Source organism: Chiloscyllium punctatum, chromosome 39 (assembly GCF_047496795.1).
Source record: "Chiloscyllium punctatum isolate Juve2018m chromosome 39, sChiPun1.3, whole genome shotgun sequence".
Lineage (NCBI taxonomy): Eukaryota > Metazoa > Chordata > Chondrichthyes > Orectolobiformes > Hemiscylliidae > Chiloscyllium > Chiloscyllium punctatum.
In genome coordinates, this window is record NC_092777.1 from 39,235,933 (window position 1) to 39,253,927 (window position 17,995).

At 39.5% G+C, this 17,995-nt stretch overlaps 1 protein-coding gene across 16 annotated transcripts in view; it reads left to right on the forward strand.

Annotated features, from left to right (window-relative positions):
• The window catches only part of rbfox3a (RNA binding fox-1 homolog 3a), a 1,527,015-nt gene that overhangs the window by 132,534 nt on the left and 1,376,486 nt on the right, over positions 1–17,995 (forward strand). For 2 of the 16 annotated variants that reach the window (XM_072558494.1, XM_072558493.1), the window contains exon 2: positions 15,494–15,641. The exons of 13 other annotated variants lie outside the window; for them this stretch is intronic. The gene's annotated coding sequence lies outside the window, so the exon portion shown is untranslated. Of the gene's footprint in view, positions 1–15,493; positions 15,642–17,995 lie in introns of those variants that run through there. One more of the 16 variants, XM_072558507.1, reaches the window with a different exon arrangement.

Genomic DNA, 17,995 nt, shown 5'->3' on the forward strand with positions numbered 1-17,995 from the left:
CTGCAAACTTACTAACTGTACCTCTTCCGCTCACATCCAAATCATTTATGTAAATGAAAAAAAGTAGAGGACCCAGTACCGATCCTTGTGGCACTCCACTGGTCACAGGCCTCCAGTCTGAAAAACAACCACCACCCCCACCCGCTGTCTTCTACCTTTGAGCCAGCTCTGTATCCAACTGCCAATCCTCCCTGTATTCCGTGAGATCTAACCTTGCTAATCAGTCTCCCATGGGAAACCTTGTCGAACGCCTTACTGAAGTCCATATAGATCACATCTACCGCTCTGCCCTCATCAATCATCTTTGCTGCTTCCTCAAAAAAACTCAATCAAGTTTGTGAGACATGATTTCCCATGCACAAAGCCATGTTGACTATCCCGAATCAGTCCTTGCCTTTGAAATACATGTACATCCTGTTTCTCAGGATTCCTCCAACAACTTGCCCACCACAGACGTCAGGCTCACTGGTCTATAGTTCTCTGGCTTGTCCTTACCACCCTTCTTAAACAGTGGCACCGCGTTTGCCAACCTCTAGTCTTCCAGCACCTCACCTGTGACTATCGATGAAACAAATATCTCAGTAAGAGGCCCAGCAATCACTTCTCTAGCTTCCCACAGAGTTCTTGGGTACACCTGATCAGGTCCTGGGGATTTATCCACCTTTACCTATTTGAAGACATCCAGCACTTCATCCTCTGTAATCTGGACATTTTTCAAGATGTCACCATCTATTTCCCTACAGTCTATATCTTCTATATCCTTTTCCACAGTAAATACTGATGCAAAATACTCATTTAGTATCTCCCCCACTTGCTGCAGCTCCACACAAAGGCCACCTTGCTGATCTTTGAGGGGCCTACTGTCTCCCTAGTTACTCTTTTGTCCTTAATGTAATTGTAAACACTCTTTGGATTCTCCTTAATTCTATTTGCCAAAGCTATCTCATGTCCCCTTTTTGCCCTCCTGGTTTCCCTCTTAAGTATACTCCTCCTGCCTTTATATTCTTCTAAGAATTCACTCGATCTATCCTGTCTATACCTTGCATATGCTTCCTTTTTTATCTTAATCAAACCCTCAATTTCCTTAGCCTTCCAGCATTCACTATATCTGCCAGCCTTTCCTTTCACCCTAACAGGGATATACTTTCTCTGGATTCTAAGGTAAGATTTCCATAACATGTTTTACCTGCACATCAAATACTCTGCTTCAACCTGCGCTGTCTCCTTCCTCATCCCCTTTCCCAATAACTACACTTGAGGCCATTGATTTTATAGATATTAAGGCAGAACTGCTTCTACATCAATATTTGTTAGAAAAGCAAATGTGTAGCTCTATATGCAACTAAACGCATGAAGAAAAGCATGCAACACCAAAATTTCACAATATAAACAGGATGGAACTCTGCTTTTGTGGCTTTCTTTAAAAAGAACTGGAGTGTACATTGTTGCAACAATCACAGCAGAAAGAGTGAAAGTTCACACAACTATTCATTATATAGTGACACTCAATATCACACATTGCCACACTGCAAAAACAAAACAGAAAATCAATTGGGACAGCAAATGCTTTGGGTGTCAGATATTGCATAGAATTGACCTGATGCTTTTTCGAGTAAAATCATAAATGTTTCTTTAGATAAGTATACACATTTGACCCTGCACTTCCCATTTCAGCTCCTAATTGCCAGTTGAAATGGAATTTAGTAGACCCTATCGGACCAAGTACGGTATAAGCAAATTAGGCAGAATTAGATCATTTGGCCTCTCGAGCCTATTCCACCATTCAAAAGGATCATAGTTGACACAGTAGTAGCCTCAACTCTACATTCCATCTACCCTGATAATGTTTGACTGCCTTGTCAGAGAAGAATCGATCTGGCTCTACCTTAAAAGTATTCAATGACCCTGCCATTTTGGCTGGCGAAGTTGGGCAGAAGAACACAAATTGTCCAAATTTAGTGTGGGTTAGGCAGGGCCTGACATGGCAATCTTAACTGTTTGTTGAAGGATGTCATGGGTCTTAAATGAATTTCTTGTGCCTTCTGAAGGGCACCCATTAGGGTTTGTTAGTGACCTACTGGGTTGTTTTATTTTTTTAAAAATCATTCATGGGATGAGCCAGCATTTATTGCCCATCCCTAATTGCCCAGAGGTCAGTTAAGAGTCAATCACATTGCTTTGGGTCTGGAGTCACATGTAGGCCAGACCAGATAAGAATGGCAGATTCTTTCCCCAAATGTAATTCATGTACAAGATGGGTTTTTCCAACCATCAACAATGGATTTTTAGTCATCATTGGACTCTTACTTCCAGATTTTACTGAGTTCAAATTACACCATCTGCCATAGCAGGATTTGAACCTGGGTCCCAGGAACTTTAGCTGGATCTCTGGATTGACAAAAATTAATCTCTGTATTAGTGATAATACCGCTAGGCCATTGCCTCCCCTATTGTTGATTAAGTGCTTAATCGAGGGACCCCACATTAGGAAGGGTACCTATTGCCCATACCCTCCCTGGAAAACCCTATTCTTCCCTAATAGTTTGTCTCCAGGGACGTAGTGATGGTCCCTGTAGAAGGCTTCAGTGCATTATTGGAACCAGCCACCCTTCCCTGGAGGCATGACCAGCAACAAAAAGCTGCTAGCCTTTGATTGACTAGTACAGGCAGCCCTTAAGAGAAGATTTTGTGTTGATTTGATTGCATGGGAGGACTAACTATAAGAAGTGCAGCAGTCAGTGTTGGACTCAAGGTGTTCTACTTATATTCATGTAATACACAAAACAAGGTAGATGAACTTATAGCATGCATTGAAATTTGCAGATATGATGTTGTGGGTATCATAGAGAAAAGGGAGAGGCATGGGAACTAAATGTCCAAGGATACATGTCCTATCAAAAGGACAGGCAAATATTGCCTAGTTACTAAGAAATGAAGTGAAATTGGTAGCAAGAAGAGATATTGAGTTGGAAGAAGTAGAACCCGTGTGGGTAGAGTTGAGGAACTACAAAGGAAAAGACCCTGATGGGAGTTATTTACAGGCCTCTGAGCATGAGTCAGAATGTGGGGAAGAAAATAAATAGAAAAAGCACGTAAGAAAGTACAATTACAATAATCATGGAGTCTTCAATATGTAGGTGGACTAGAAAAATCTGATTGGTGGCAGATTTCGAGAAAAGGAATTTATGTCATGTCTATCAGTTTTTTTTCTTGGAGCAGCTTGTGACAGAGCCCACGAGAAAACAGCCAATTCTGGATTTGGTGATGTGTAGTGAGATAGACCTGATTAGGGATCTTGAGATGAAAGAACCCCTAGGTGGGCAGTGGCCAAACTATAATCGAATTCACTCTGCAGTTAAAGAGGCAGAAGCTGGAATCCAAAGTCATGGTATTACAACTGAGCAAAGGTAACTACAATAACATGAGGGTGGGGCTGGTCAGAGTTGATTGGAAGGGGACCTTAGTAGAGAAGACAGTGGAGCAGGAATTGCAGGAGTTTCTGGAGGCACATCAGGAAGAAGAAACCTACTAAGGGAGGATGAGGCAATCATGGCTGACAATGGAAGTCAGGGACAGCATTAAATCATAAAAACATGCAACGTGACAAAGTTTAGTGGGAAGCTAGAGGACTGGGAAGCCTTTAAAAACTAGTCAAGAATAACTATAAAAGCAATAATGAGTGACAAATTGAAATATGAGGGTAAGCTAACTAGTAATAGAAAAGAAGATTGCAATAGTTTTTTTTAGACGTATAAAAGTAAGACAGGGAAGAATGGACATTGAAATGATGAAAAATTAAGGTGGATAAGTAGGAATGGGAAACAAAGAAATGGCAGAAGAACTGAATTGGTACTTTGCATTCGTTTTCACAGTGGAAGTCACCTGCAGCAAATTAGAACTTCAAGATAGTCAGGAGCAGATGTGAGTGAAGCGGCCATCAGCTTTCACTAAGGAGAAGGTGCTGAGCAAGCTGAATGGTGTGAAAATGGATACATCACCCAAATCAGATGGACTATACCCCAGTGTTCTGAGGAGATTGTGGAGGCATTGGTGGTGATCTTTCAGAAATCACTGGAGTCAGGGACAGTTCCAGAAGACTGAAAAATGGCTGATGTTATACTCCTTTTAAGAAGGGAAGGAGGCAGAAGTCAAGAAAGCAGAGACAAGTTAGCATGCCCACTATTAAGGATAAGATTGTGAGTACAGTACTTGGAAGTGTATGGTAAAATAGAGTTGGGTCAGCATAGCTTTGTCAAGGGGTGGTCATTTCTGACAAGTCTGTTAGAATTCTTTGAAGATGTAACAAAAGAAAGCCAGTGCATTTGGATTTGGATTTTCAGCAGGCCTTTGACAAGGTGCTGCGAGGGAAGCTGTTAAATAAGGTAAGAGTCCATGGCGTTATGGCAAGGTAGTGGCATGGTTAGAGGTTTGGCAGATTGGTAGAAAGCAAAGAGTGAGGATAAAGGGGACTTTTGCAGGCTGATGACTAGTGGAGTTCCAGAGGGGTTGGTGTTGGGACCACACTATTCATGTTATATATTACTCATCTGGAGGAAGGGAATGAGGGCATCGTTGCTAAGTTTGCAGATGACACAAAGATAGTTGGACGAACAAATAGTGTTGAGGAAGTGGGGAGGCTGTAGAAGGATTTGGATAGGCTAGGAGAGCAGACAAAGAAGTCACAAATGGAAAGAATGTGAGAAAGTGTGCGGTTATTGGCTTTGGTAGGAAGAATAGACATGGAGATTATTTTCTAAACGGCGAAATGCTTCCGAAATCTGAACCATATAGGAACTTGAGAGCCTTGGCTCAGGATTCTGTTAAGGTTAACACGCAGGTTCATAGATTCATACAGGGCAGGCAAGGTCCTTCAGCCCATAGAGTCTTCACCAAAAATAATTACCACTAATGGCACAATAATCCCAATTTCCTGCACTTGTCCCATATTCTTGAATGTCATGATATTTGAAGTGCTCATCTAAGTATTTTCTAAAGGTTATAAAGTTTCTGGCTTCCACTACCTTTCCAGGCAGTGCATTTCACATTCCCACCATCCACTGAGTTAAAACGTTTGTTCCCAATTCCTGTCTGAATCTCCTGCCTCTTACCTTAAAAACAAGTCTTGTCAGGTCTGTTGGCAGTTAGGAAGGCAAATATGCAATATTAGCATTGATTTCAAGAGGGCTAGAATACAAGACCAAAGATGTGCTGCTGAGGCTGTGTCAGGTTCTGGTCTTCTGAATTTGGAATATTGTGACCATTTTTGGGCCCAATATCTAAGGAAGGATGGAATTGGAGGGGTTCAGAGGAGATTTGCCAAAAAGATCTTGGAGGTGAAAAGCTTATCGTTTGAGGAAGGTTGAAGATTCTGAGTCTGTACATGATGGAGTTTAGGAGGCGGAGCGAGTATCTCATTGAAACTTACAGAATATTGAGAGGCCTGGATAGGGTGGATGTGGAGAAAATGTTTCCAATAGGAGGAGAGACTAGGACCAAAAGGCACAGCTTTAGAGTGAATGGATGTTCCTTTTGAAATGAGATGAAGAGAAATTTTCTCAGTCAATGGGTAGATAACCTGTGGAAGTCATTGCCGTAGAAGGCTATAGAGGCCAAGCCATTGAGTGTATTTAAGACAGAGATAGTTTCATGATTAGGAAGGGGATCAATGGTATGGGTAGAAGGCAGGAGAATGGGGAAACAAATGAGAAACATATCAGCCATGATAGAATGATAGAGCAGATTTGCTGGGCCGAATGGCCTAATTTCGCTCATACGTCAAATGGTCTTTTGATTTCAGCAAGATAAGGACCCGATTGCAGATAAATGTACTCGGATCTCTTGGACAAAAGTGATATGGAACTCCCACCAGTTCTACACCCAGTGTGGTGACCTCTGTTTCAGGAACTAAATGCTGCAATTGGAAATCACAATACATGGCGCCAACACACGTGTCATTTCATAACCAGGATGCAAAGTGCATCTGAAAAAAATGATTACCCAAATTAACAATAAAATCAGAACATTCTGGAAACATGCAGCAGGTTATGGCAATATCTATGTAACTTTCTGTTTTTGAATTAATTCTAAATTAATAATATTGCTTCACTTTCAGGATGTTTGTGCAAATACCTTGGGGAAGAGCTGGTGGTTTAATGAAAATAAGCCACCAGTTTTGAGGTGCTTGTGAATTTTTTAAAATAGGTTTTGGTTTACTTTCTGTAAATTATAGTCTCTGATGTGCAATAAATATATAATTTGATTTAATTAATATTTATAATAAATCTGAATTATTCATACACTTAGCTGATTACACAACTACACCTCTTTTATTTACAAAGCTAGAAGATTTTTGAACTAATTGCCATACTTTACAGTGCCTGCTGTTTTTCAGTCATCTCTTACTATAACCCAACAGCAGCTTCTCATAAAATAATGCTGATAAATGCTTCAGGAATATTTTCCAAAATTGTCAAGGTGATACAACATATAATATCCTTCCTGTTTGTAAAGCATTCACAGCTTTTTTTTTGTTCAAAATGGAACCCGCTTCCTGCCATCAACTCGAGTATGAAAGAAAAAAAACTGATCAATTATGTCTCACCCCAAATAAGTCTTTTTTTTAACGTTTCACAGTAAATTCCCAATTGCTAGTTAATCTCTATAAATGCTGCAATTTTCATTTTCATCATCTGTGGGATCTGCCAGAGACAGGTAAACCTTTTCTGTTGTTGAATTTCTCAAAGTAGAATTCTCATATTTTATGGTTATTAGGAAAGCTCATTGTTTTATTTACACTTTTGTTAATAAAGTAAAGCAAAGAAGGAGCAATGGATTTAGATTTACTGACTTAACAGTTAAAGTAATACAGAAGCTATGAACCTGGAAATTCACTTGGTAACAGGTAAGTTATGGAATGCAGCTGGTGGAGATTGGGTTGCAAATGCTGAATGTCTTAAGGCAGGATTATCCTCTAAATTAAGGTTACAAAGCAACATTAAGGACAAGCATGGATATAACATTGACTGATGGTCATAAATTATGAACTAGGAAAATGAAATAAAACCTGCCATTTGACCCTGTGGTAAATGATGACATTGTTAACAGGAACGAATAAGACTACAATTTGGAGAAGCTGAAGTAGGCCATTTAACCCATTGAGTCTGCTCTGCTATTCAATAAGATCATAACTAATCTGATAATCCTCGACTCCACTTTCTTCCTCTCTCTCCATGACCCTTGATTCCCTTTCTGTTAAATAATTTGCTGACTCCAACACTGAGGCTACAAAACAACCCAACCTCAATAGTCCTCTGCAGGAAAGAATTCCACATATTAGCTATCCTCTGAGAGAAGGAATTTCTCCTCATCTCTGCCCTAAATGGGCGACCCCTTTTTCTGAGGTCATGCTGTTTGGTCCTGGACCCTCCCACCAGGGAAAACAGCCTTTCTACACCTACGTTGTCAAGTCCCCTTAGATTCTCGTACAATTTAATAAGGTAATTTCTCCTTCTAATCTCTAATGCAAAATTGTCGATTATGTATCAGCTCAAAAGTATGAATGAATTCAAACAATTCCCCTTTTTGTGGAGGGAATGAATGTGATAAATGACAGGTGAAACAGAATTGTGACAAGTAAAATAAAATCTTAAAAGCTTGGATCTGTGCGAGAGAAAGCAGCAGAAGGTGATATGGTTAATGCGATTGGAGAAGGTGGTAAAAAGTAGGTTGGATGTGTCATATTTATCATGTATTCTGTGAAGTCTGACGTGATACATTGCTGTGTCAATGCAGACTGATTATTCATTGGAGTTAATAGTTCAGAGTTCAGAATACAACACCCAGATGGATGAGTGATATCCATTCAGCAGCCAAGTTCTGCTTACCATAGCTCCAACAGACAGCACTCACACTGTACTAGACAGTCGATCCAATATAACCACCTTCTGACATTGAGAAAATACTACATGAAACAAAGGGCATTGGTGTCAACAGGGCAGGAATGGTGGGTGATGACAAGAATGAACATTTCCAGGGTGTATGGTCTATCTGATCTTCCAATCTTTCAGATTACTGACCTTGAAGGGCATGTTTCTGCTAATGGTCTTTTACTAATGCAAGCAGTATTTGCACTGAGCTACCTCCATGTAGCTGGTGTTCAGAGATTAGAAGATGGTGTACAATTTGCATTTGGCCAGATTCAAGTTGCTTGAAGAATATGGAGAGAAATCCTTAGTTAAAGTGTTCTAAGAATTCATATCTGCCCTGTTATGCCATCAGGTCACAAAACCTCTTGAAGTTGTGCCTGCAATCAATGATGTGTATACAGAAGTAGAGGAACAGCAGTTTTGTGAGTACATATCCTGAATCAATAAGCACTTTGTGGAGGTTCTGCAATAAATTCCCCATGTAACTGATGTGACTGCATTTAGAATAAGCTACAGTCTGATAAAGACCATAAAACTGATCAGTTGCTACTTTCGTTCATCCAACTAAGGTAGCACTTTGATTTAAATCATGTAGAGAAGCAGTCTGGCATACCAGAAGTACAAAATGTACTACTTAGACTACATGACACAGTTAGCACTATTGATTGAAAACAATAAAATGAATATATGTTTGTCTGCAGAAGTCTAAGTCAGTTCAGCTTTAAAGTCATAGGGCTGAAACGTACAGTGTTTTGGCTAAGTGTAAGTCACATCAAATCAAGTTGAACCAAGCAAGTTCACTATGGCATGTATCATATCCGATTTCTGACCCATCTTCTTAAAATGAGCCATTTTAGGAACAGCTCACCACTCAGCGGACAGCCAGAAGTCACTGGAACCCTGGGCTCAAGTACAATATTGAACAGGGTATTGTGCACTTGACCAATCATTGTCAGCCCAGAGATGTCCTGCATGGTCTTGACATTTACCCTGGACATGATAGTCAGGAGGATTTGGTGCCCTGCTTTGTTGGCACGATGCTGGAGGTCCTGCTGGACAGAGTGGTGCAAATATGGGACGAGGTAAACCCCCCCCCCCCAAATATAGGACTGCCTCCTCCCTCAAGAACAGCAGTGGAAGCCACAACATCAGACTATGTCTGTCTAGTTGCCACTTGGGTTAAAGAAGTCTCAGCCATTTGGAGAAATGCCCAGCAGTGTAGGAATAAGGTCAATGACTTACTTCCTTCCATCAACATGTGCCACCATCTTTCTTTTGATACCTCACACTCACTCTATCTCAGCCAGGGGCCTCACTTGCCATTAAGGCTCATGTTTTACCACTTACACTATGGTCTACAACATCTGCTCCAATCACCTTCACCCACCCCAACCTGTGACACAGCAAACTGTGCATACCTTCTATGCTACCTACACATTAACTGGGGACACATCCTTACCCGCACTGACATTAATAGCTGTGCCATCCACTTTGATCTTCTGGAATACATGCATCTCTCTCATCTGGGAGGAAAACAGCCCAGAGATAGGCAAAAAGATTCAAGATGTGTGATGTGTGTTGCCCATCATTTAGATTATCATTCCTTATAAGAAGAGAATCCTGACTCTTATCACCCTAAATAGGCCCTGGACTGGTATCAGAGGTCATCCTTGTGTTACTGTGCCAAGAACCCCTGTGAAAAGGCTAGACCTCTTGACTGGCACCTGCTGACTATTAGGACAAAACTCCTGGCTTTGTGTCTGCACTAAGTAGCATGGCAAGTCAGGAGTAAAATAAACCAGATATTTCTGCCTTGGGGGCAAAGTGTATAAATGCAAAGCAAGGTGATACATGGCAGTTGTCAGTGGAGGCAAAGTGCAGTGATAGGGTTAGGGTCACATTGACGTGGAAAAGTGTCCTATAAGTTGATCAGAGATTTATTATGAGGATTCTTTGGCATCTGGCATGTGCCAATCTCTATGTCCATGACATGGGGTGCATGTGGCTACTACCCATGGAGTGTGCTCTGAGCTGTTGTGCTTGGATTCCGACATAGAAGTCATTTGGAATAACCAGCAAACCCAACTCACCAAGCACCTACTCTGGCTTCCATCTCAGGTTTCCCCAATATCTAGTTTATTGGGTAAGTTTGGTATGGTCACAATTGGAATATTAATGAGCTGAGTTGGGCTATTAACAAGAATCTTTACAAACATGTATTGCTGTCAATTGATAACTCATGTCACTTTTGGAAAGCATTAAAAATTGGGTGAGGTGATCTCAACATGAAGATGCACCTGGTTGGATTTCTCAAACAATTCTGTCACACATTTGTCATAGTCCACATCACTCAGTTCCACGTAAACATCTGTTCTGACAAAATAAAATAAGAAAGATAAAGCACCTATACAATAGAGCACAAGTGTCATATCATAGAGCTGGGTAGAAATGAGACAACTGTGCAATGAAACATCAATCTGTCTACCCAGTTACAGTGCTTTGTCTTCTGTTGCTTAGTGCTGTTCCTTTGTTCTCATACCTTGCCAGATTTTCCATCACTGATCTTCTTGATGAGTTCTTGGTTCATTCTCATATCATGCAGCATAGAATTGTAATGTTTCCAACCTGATCGTATGGTAGGTTATCGAGTCATTGAGTCTACAGCACAGAAAAAGGCACTTTGGCCCATCAAGTCTGTGCTGGTCAAAAACAAGTACTTAATTGTTCTAATCCCATTTCTTAGTGCTTGACACTGACGTGATCCAAATATTTGCAATATAGCTTCAGTATTCCAAATGCACTGTGCAGGTATTTGCATCTATTCTGTACTCACCTGCATCTTTAAGGTACCAGCCATCTTTTATTTTTTTATCTTTAAAAATATCAAATATTTAATGCAGGCAAAGTGCATTGCTTTCAGGTAGGGACAGTATAATATTTAATGAAATGTTACTACTTTTATGTTGAGGACTCATATATATGCTCCCATGTTTGGGTCATAAGTTTCTAAGTATGTATACAGTTAATTGTCCCCTGTTCTTTGAAGAGGTCGTGATCAATAATACAAGATTTTGAAATTGACCATTGCAAGCAGTTAGTAGGAGTACTATTTAACTTTACCTTATCTTATGTATGCATTGGCAGAGACCAGTGAGAAATAAAAACAGAAGTTGCTGGAAAAGCTCAGCAGGTCCGGCAGCATCTGTGAAAAGAGATCAGGTTAACATTTCGTATCTGGTGACCCTGCCTCAGAAATCTCAAGGAGGTTATTTCAATGCTTTTCCTCCCAAGGTTTGTCAAATTTAGCTCTTGGTTAGTTTTTACCCACACAGACTTAATACTTTTACTTTCCCTAACAAATAATAATGCTTATTTTGAATGAAATGGAGCTCATTGAATTCCATTAACCAATTTTTAAAGTTTGAATTTATTAAGAACATCAGCCAGTAGCATTGTAGCTCCAAGAGGACACACTATAGTTTTAAGAAAGTGGGTGAAAGCTGTGATATTTTTCCTTTTGCTTTCATGTGTGAAGCAGCAGCCATTTAACCAGCCACTGCTGCAACACAAAATAATTAAGTGATCTTAAAGGTTGTCTTTAGCGAGAGAATATTGAAAAATGAACGTTTCAGATCTTGGAGAAAAATGTACTTCTCTTTGCTGACAGATGACTAATTGAGCTGGAGGCAGATGTGTGGCAGGAATCTGGAGTGACAGCAGCTGTAAATGATGGTTGCAGAATGTCCTCTGTCTAACAGCTTTAAATTAATCAACACGATCAGTGGTGACTCCATGGTGTTTAAAATGCTGGCACAGTCGTTAGGTGAAGAGAACACTGTAGTCAATCTGCTCCCATCTGAGTCATAATATCCCTGTATGGTTAATCACTTAGACTAATTCAATTCTCTCCTTTTCATTCGGAATGCACTTAATGGCAGAAGCGCAGGAATCCAAATGTGACGTTTTCAGAACAGCCCACCTGCCTAGCTCTATTTAAATTATGCGCTGTATTTAAGTGAAGATATTGGTGGCAAGTATCAGCTTTACATAAGATTCTTAAAATATCCACATGATGCTTAGTTCCAGAGTTATCAGTCTTATAATAATATTTTTTAGTTCTGAGATTCATCTCTGTGCTGCCAATTTCAGAATCTGTAGCTCCAGCACTCTGAGACTGGATATCTCTGTCATTTGTATTGAATTTCCCGAGCAGAGAGAAAGAAGTCCAACTCCCTGCATCTGCAGCCAGTCACACACCTACATAATTCAATCTCACAGGGTTATCATTCTGGAATGCAACTAAATGTTTATTCCAGAACAACTCATAATGTGCCAAAAGGAACCACAAGGTATGCCAACATTTAACTTTGACTGGTATCTAATTACCAGAAGGAAAACTGCTGACAGGCTATTGGCAGGAAAATGAGATCAGCTCGGCTGTGTCTATTTCTATAGACTGATGCTACTATCGATTCAATAGCAACTTTCAGAAATGTGATTAAAAAAGTGCTTAAAATTGTCAGAACAGATGAAGGTGAGTGCCACTTATTTGTGACCAGAGGAAACACCACAAGCTTAAAGGACTGAGTATGCAGAGTATCTCCTGTTGCTGTTTTTCCTCTTGATGATTGGCTACTGCTAAAAGCAAAGTTAGCCTCTTGGTACTGTATGTGTAAGAGAGGTCTTTAGTTTTTTTTTGATAGAGTCAATATCCAGTATTTTGTTTATTTACTTTACATGCAACTATACAGATACAAATTGCTTTTGTGACAATATATGCTTACAGAGATGTTTTATGAATAAGGTATATTTTGAAATGTTTTAAAAAGCAGATATTTTTAATCAACCTGTTCAAACATGTTATGACACACTTTTGGAGCAAGTGGGACTTCAATGTGAACTTTCTAGCTCAGAGATAGGGACATGACCTCTGTGCTACAAGGGCCCTTGCCTTTTGGTGTAATTCTTCCACTAAGAGGTTATAATTTCCAAATACAAATCTGCCTTTGCTCTAAGTATTGTTAGTACATATGGGTGATCACTGCTTATCGTCAGGAAAGGGTATTGGATTGATTCCTGTTGTAAATGTAAGTCTCTGGATACCTTCATCACAACTCTACTAGCAAAATAATTGAAACATTCTATGAGTAGTTTCATCATTCTATTACAATTGCCTATTCATTCCACCAGTTTACATGAATTTATATGGTAATCGTTGTTGATAATGGGTGAAACTATGAGAACATAAGCCTGTCATTTTTCAGATGGTTGGATTTGATGAAGCTCTTCATCGAATTTGATCACCTTCCAAAATACTTAGTCTTCCCATATTCCCAAAATATCTAACTGTATTTTTATGAATCCTGTTCCCTAGCAACTGGTAACCACTCTCTATGTAAAGAAAATCTTTTGACATCAGTCTTAAATCTCCTTCACAATTCTGAACTTTTTAGAAACATTGTACAGGTTTCTTTTGAATAGTTTCATTTTTATGATATCATTTCTGAAATGTTGCCTTCAGGCTAACAAAGTACTTGGACCTAGATTTCGATGAAATCATGGAGACCTGAATATGGAATTCTTGTCTCCATGTCTGAGGGAGCTGAAAATATGTTGCTGGAAAAGCGCAACAGGTCAGGCAACATCCAAGGAGCAGGAGAATTGACGTTTCAGGCATGAGCCCTTCTTCAGGAAGGGCTCATGCCCGAAATGTCGATTCTCCTGCTCCTTGGATGCTGCCTGACCTGCTGCGCTTTTCCAGCAACACATTTTCAGCTCTGATCTCCAGCATCTACAGTCCTCACTTTCTCCATATCTGAGGGATCCCATTTCACTTGGAGGGGAAAGGGAATGGGTTGTGGCTTACCCAGGGAGAAAGCTTACTCTCAGAAGGACCATTTGTACTTAGTGGTGAATTCAAACTGGCCCATTATTTGTTGTAGCAAGTATCTTAACTCATTGTGTGGGAATGGCTCATTTTTAGCACAGACCTAAAAGATTTTGAGGGCATATAGGGTCCAGCTGGAAGTTATTTAAGTCCTCACCACTTCATTTTTTTTACAAATGACTGACTCTGTCAATACTAGTCAAAAGAAAGTCAAGCTGTCAAGGTATTTAAAAGTATAATCATTTAGTTTTATTGAGAAAAAGGCTGCCTGTGTCAATGAATGTTTTAAAAAATCTGTTCTTGCAATTACAAAGCTGCTTTTAACATTACCCCAAGGTCATTAGTAATTCTTGATTGCATTCCACAATCTATCATTATCTCAGTCAGCAGTTGTAAATTCAGAATGTGTTAGCTTAAATAGTTTACTGGGATATCTGTCTTGATATGAAGTAATGAATTCAAATGTTTGATTTCATAAGGGGATTAATTATTTGTGATATTTACATGTTATAAATGAGCTGTCGTGAATGAGAATGTTTTAGAATAATAAAGGCTATAGCAGATATTTAGAGCTATATTTCATCTCAACATCTATATTCCTGCTAACTTTGTCTTCTTCTGCACAGACTTGTGAGGTCCGTGTGGGGCAGTGACTCTGAAACTGGAAGTCAGTGCTATGAAGGATGTCAGTATGCCAGAGAGGGCGCACAGCTAGAATATTGCTCAAGATTGGTTTTGAGATTTTTTCATGGTGAATAATGAATGGCTTGGCTTTGAGGGTATACGGCAAAGATTGGGGTGGTTTGAGTTGGTATTAGGTTGCATTGAAGGGATGAAGACCTATAACCTACATATGTAACACCAAGAGCAAACTGCAGGTGATATTTTTAAACTCCCTTAGTCTTGTTAATTGAATTTTTGGTTTAGTACCCCACAGATTCAGCATCTATATCACGTTGACAACATGTTTCAATAATGTGTGGTCACAGTGCTGTAGAAGCAAAACATAAAAATTTGAGCTCTCTGGTGCAATATGTGTCAAAGTGCTTTCATGATAATCTATCAAAACATGACTTATTGATCAGAATTAATCTTTAACATTTCAGACTTATGTCTATCTTTGCACTTTGAAGTGAACTAAATTTGTTGAAAGATGAAAATCTTTGGAGGATAGCACATTAAATTAAGATGGTATACTTTTTGTAATCTGATCTATTTTAAAGATTTTCAATTTCTATTTTTTAGTAAACAACAAACAAAAGTCACACATTCCATTATTTCCAGATCAATGAATGTAACTTCTTGCTAGATGGGTTATTTAGATCAGTCTCATAAATAAGATTAGTTTCAACATTTAGTACAAAATGCTACTTAATAAGAATCAAAATAATAGTATTGGCAATTGTACAACATGATTCTGAAGTTAGCTTAAATCATCTTAATATCTCTTGTGAAAATGATGGAAAAACATTGGAGTTGATTTTAACCCTATCCTTCTTGCCAAAACCAGATGAGTAGACAGTTACAAATTAGGCAAGTTGCTTATCTATTTAATGCCATCCATTTCTAAATTTAACATGCAGGCTGTTGCAGGAAGACAAGGTGCCCACTGAGAGGAAGTTGGGAGCTTTATAGATTAAATTAATCAGAATCCTTTATATCCGATCCTTTTTTTCACCAGAGTATGAATACAGAAGTTGAATAACTTTGGGCAGCAGTACATCTGAAAACAGAAGAGGATCAGAGATCAGAAAGTCTGAAGTTTCCTTGTGGGGCAAAAAGAAGCAGGAGAGATTGGAAGTCAGAGCCTCTGCTGCACTGAGCTCCAGGTAATTCCCTCCCAAATCCTCTTTCCAACAATTCAACTGGAAACCTATGGGGGTCTAATCCACAATCATCAATTTCCTAATGAAAAGGGTGAGGGATTTGTTGGGTGCTTGAGAAGTCAAGTTTTGGTCGAATACAATTCTGCTGTTGATAATAGCCCACATCAATGCCCAATTCTGAGTTGCTAGATTTGTTGTAAATCTATCCTATTTATCACAGTGGTGGTACCACATTTCATGATAGACTTAGGGATGATCAGTGACTATGTGTTGTCATCAAGGTCCTGAAAGTTTGTCATTGGATTCTTTCAGGCCAGTGTACTTCAGGTTCTCAACTGTGTATCCTGTGTAAGCAGGTTAGAGATACTTTCTCATCTGGTCAGCTATCTTATGAACCTCAAGTGGGTGGAAGGAACCTGAGCAGGTTGTTGCCTTTCAAGGTGTTTCAGACTTCCCTAAACTCAGAGAGTGATCGGCTGAATCAGTCAGGGCATTTCTCAAAGAACTAATGACCTTTCTTAGATAGATAAGCTGCCATTCAGTGAAAATGAAAATAGTTCCAGAACATTCAGCGATGAAAGGCTTGCAGTTCTGTATTGCTGTACCTAACATCAGAACATCCCAGAGCACTTTGCAGTCAATGAGGACTTTTGTAATTGTAATATAGAGAACACAGCAAGCAATTCGAGCATCACAAGTTCCCACAAACAGCAATGTGAACATAATCACGTTATCTATTTTTAGCATTATGGTGAAATGGAATCTTTGCTGTCTACCCAAGAAAGTCGATGGGTGATCAGTTTAACATCACATGAAAGATTACACCTCTGACAATACTCCGTCAGTACTTTAGCCAAGATTTTGTAGTCAAACCTCTGGCATGTGGCTTGAACCCAGAGCCTTCTAATCGAGAGGCAAGTGTCCTACAAAATGAACTACACCTGCCAGTTGAAATTTCTGTATGTGCCTCATTTATGTTTTCTGTTAATATACTAGAAGAGCCTACACCGCCTAAACCTTTCAAGCAAGGTCAGCAAGAGGATGCTTCCTTGTCAACAAAGGTCATATTCTATACGTGGGTTCATGATGCCACTTTGGCCTCCCCATTCTCCTGTCAAACAGTAATATAGCCATAAATATGGGGAGTACCTTTGCCATCACTGAACAGGTCCTTAGAACCTTGAAGTAGTGCTTCAAATGTCAAGAGGAGAATTGTAATGCAGTCTGGCAAAGATCTTATACCAGGTGCTGGGAAACTTGTATCGAGCATAATTTCACATTAAATCATAGTCACATTCTGGACAGAAACCAATGGGAAGACTTACATGACTCCAAGAAGGAACTGGATAAAGAAGAAAAAGGGAAACTTAAAGCTGAGCTACATCTTGTCAACCAATTAGTCATTCCATTGAACCATAGCTCCCTGAAAAAAAAGCACTATCTTCCCTTACATATAGCCTGCTCACTGATGCTGCCCAGATAAATGATATCACTATATGAGACATACAGATACCACCTCACAATCAAGGCCTGCAGCTCTTAATGAACCAATCTACTCAAATTGATGGTGACAAAACTCTGATTTACTTTAATGAGGCTAACAAATTCCACTGAAATTAATATTCACACAGATGCTCTCCGGCAGTGTTTCTCTTAAGTGTGTTCCTTCTAATTTGAGTTGTTTTATGTGTGCCTTGTATCCTCTGTTTAGCAGGTGGAAGGCTGCTGCTAATTGTTATAATGAGGGCACTGAAGTTAGTGAGATACATACATATATGTACAAATGGTAAGGTAGCAAGAACAGCTCCCTGAAAGACATACACATTAACTTGTATGCTGTCTGCCCTGGGAAAGTGGGACTTTGCTGAAGTTTTTGTAAGCTCTTCTGTAAAATGTCCTGAGTTATCCCTGGGAGATGGGATCTTGCTAATACGCAATATGACTGTACAATAAATGCCAAAAAGAAGAAAAGGGAAATTGACAAACTGCAACTGACTGCTGCCAGCTCTCCCTCCCTGGTACTGATATGGTGTGAATATCTAGAGTATCCTGTGTGCCAGTTTCTCCTGTGGAAAGGAGGTTCAATGCAAGATTTGATAAATGTTGAGCAATAGAAAGGTATTACAGAGCAGCAAGCCAACAGCAGGATGATATGAACAGAGGGTTCTAAAGATGACACAAGAGCATTTAACATTTTGTGATAATGATATGCTCCTTGTATCTTCCATGTGGACAAGAGCAGTTGCTAATATGACAGTAGGAAGAGGGAAAGCTTAGCTTCCATAGATGATCAATAGGTTTATATGTTTTGGCACTGCTAAGGCACTATGATTCTATGTCAGAGAATCATAGAATCC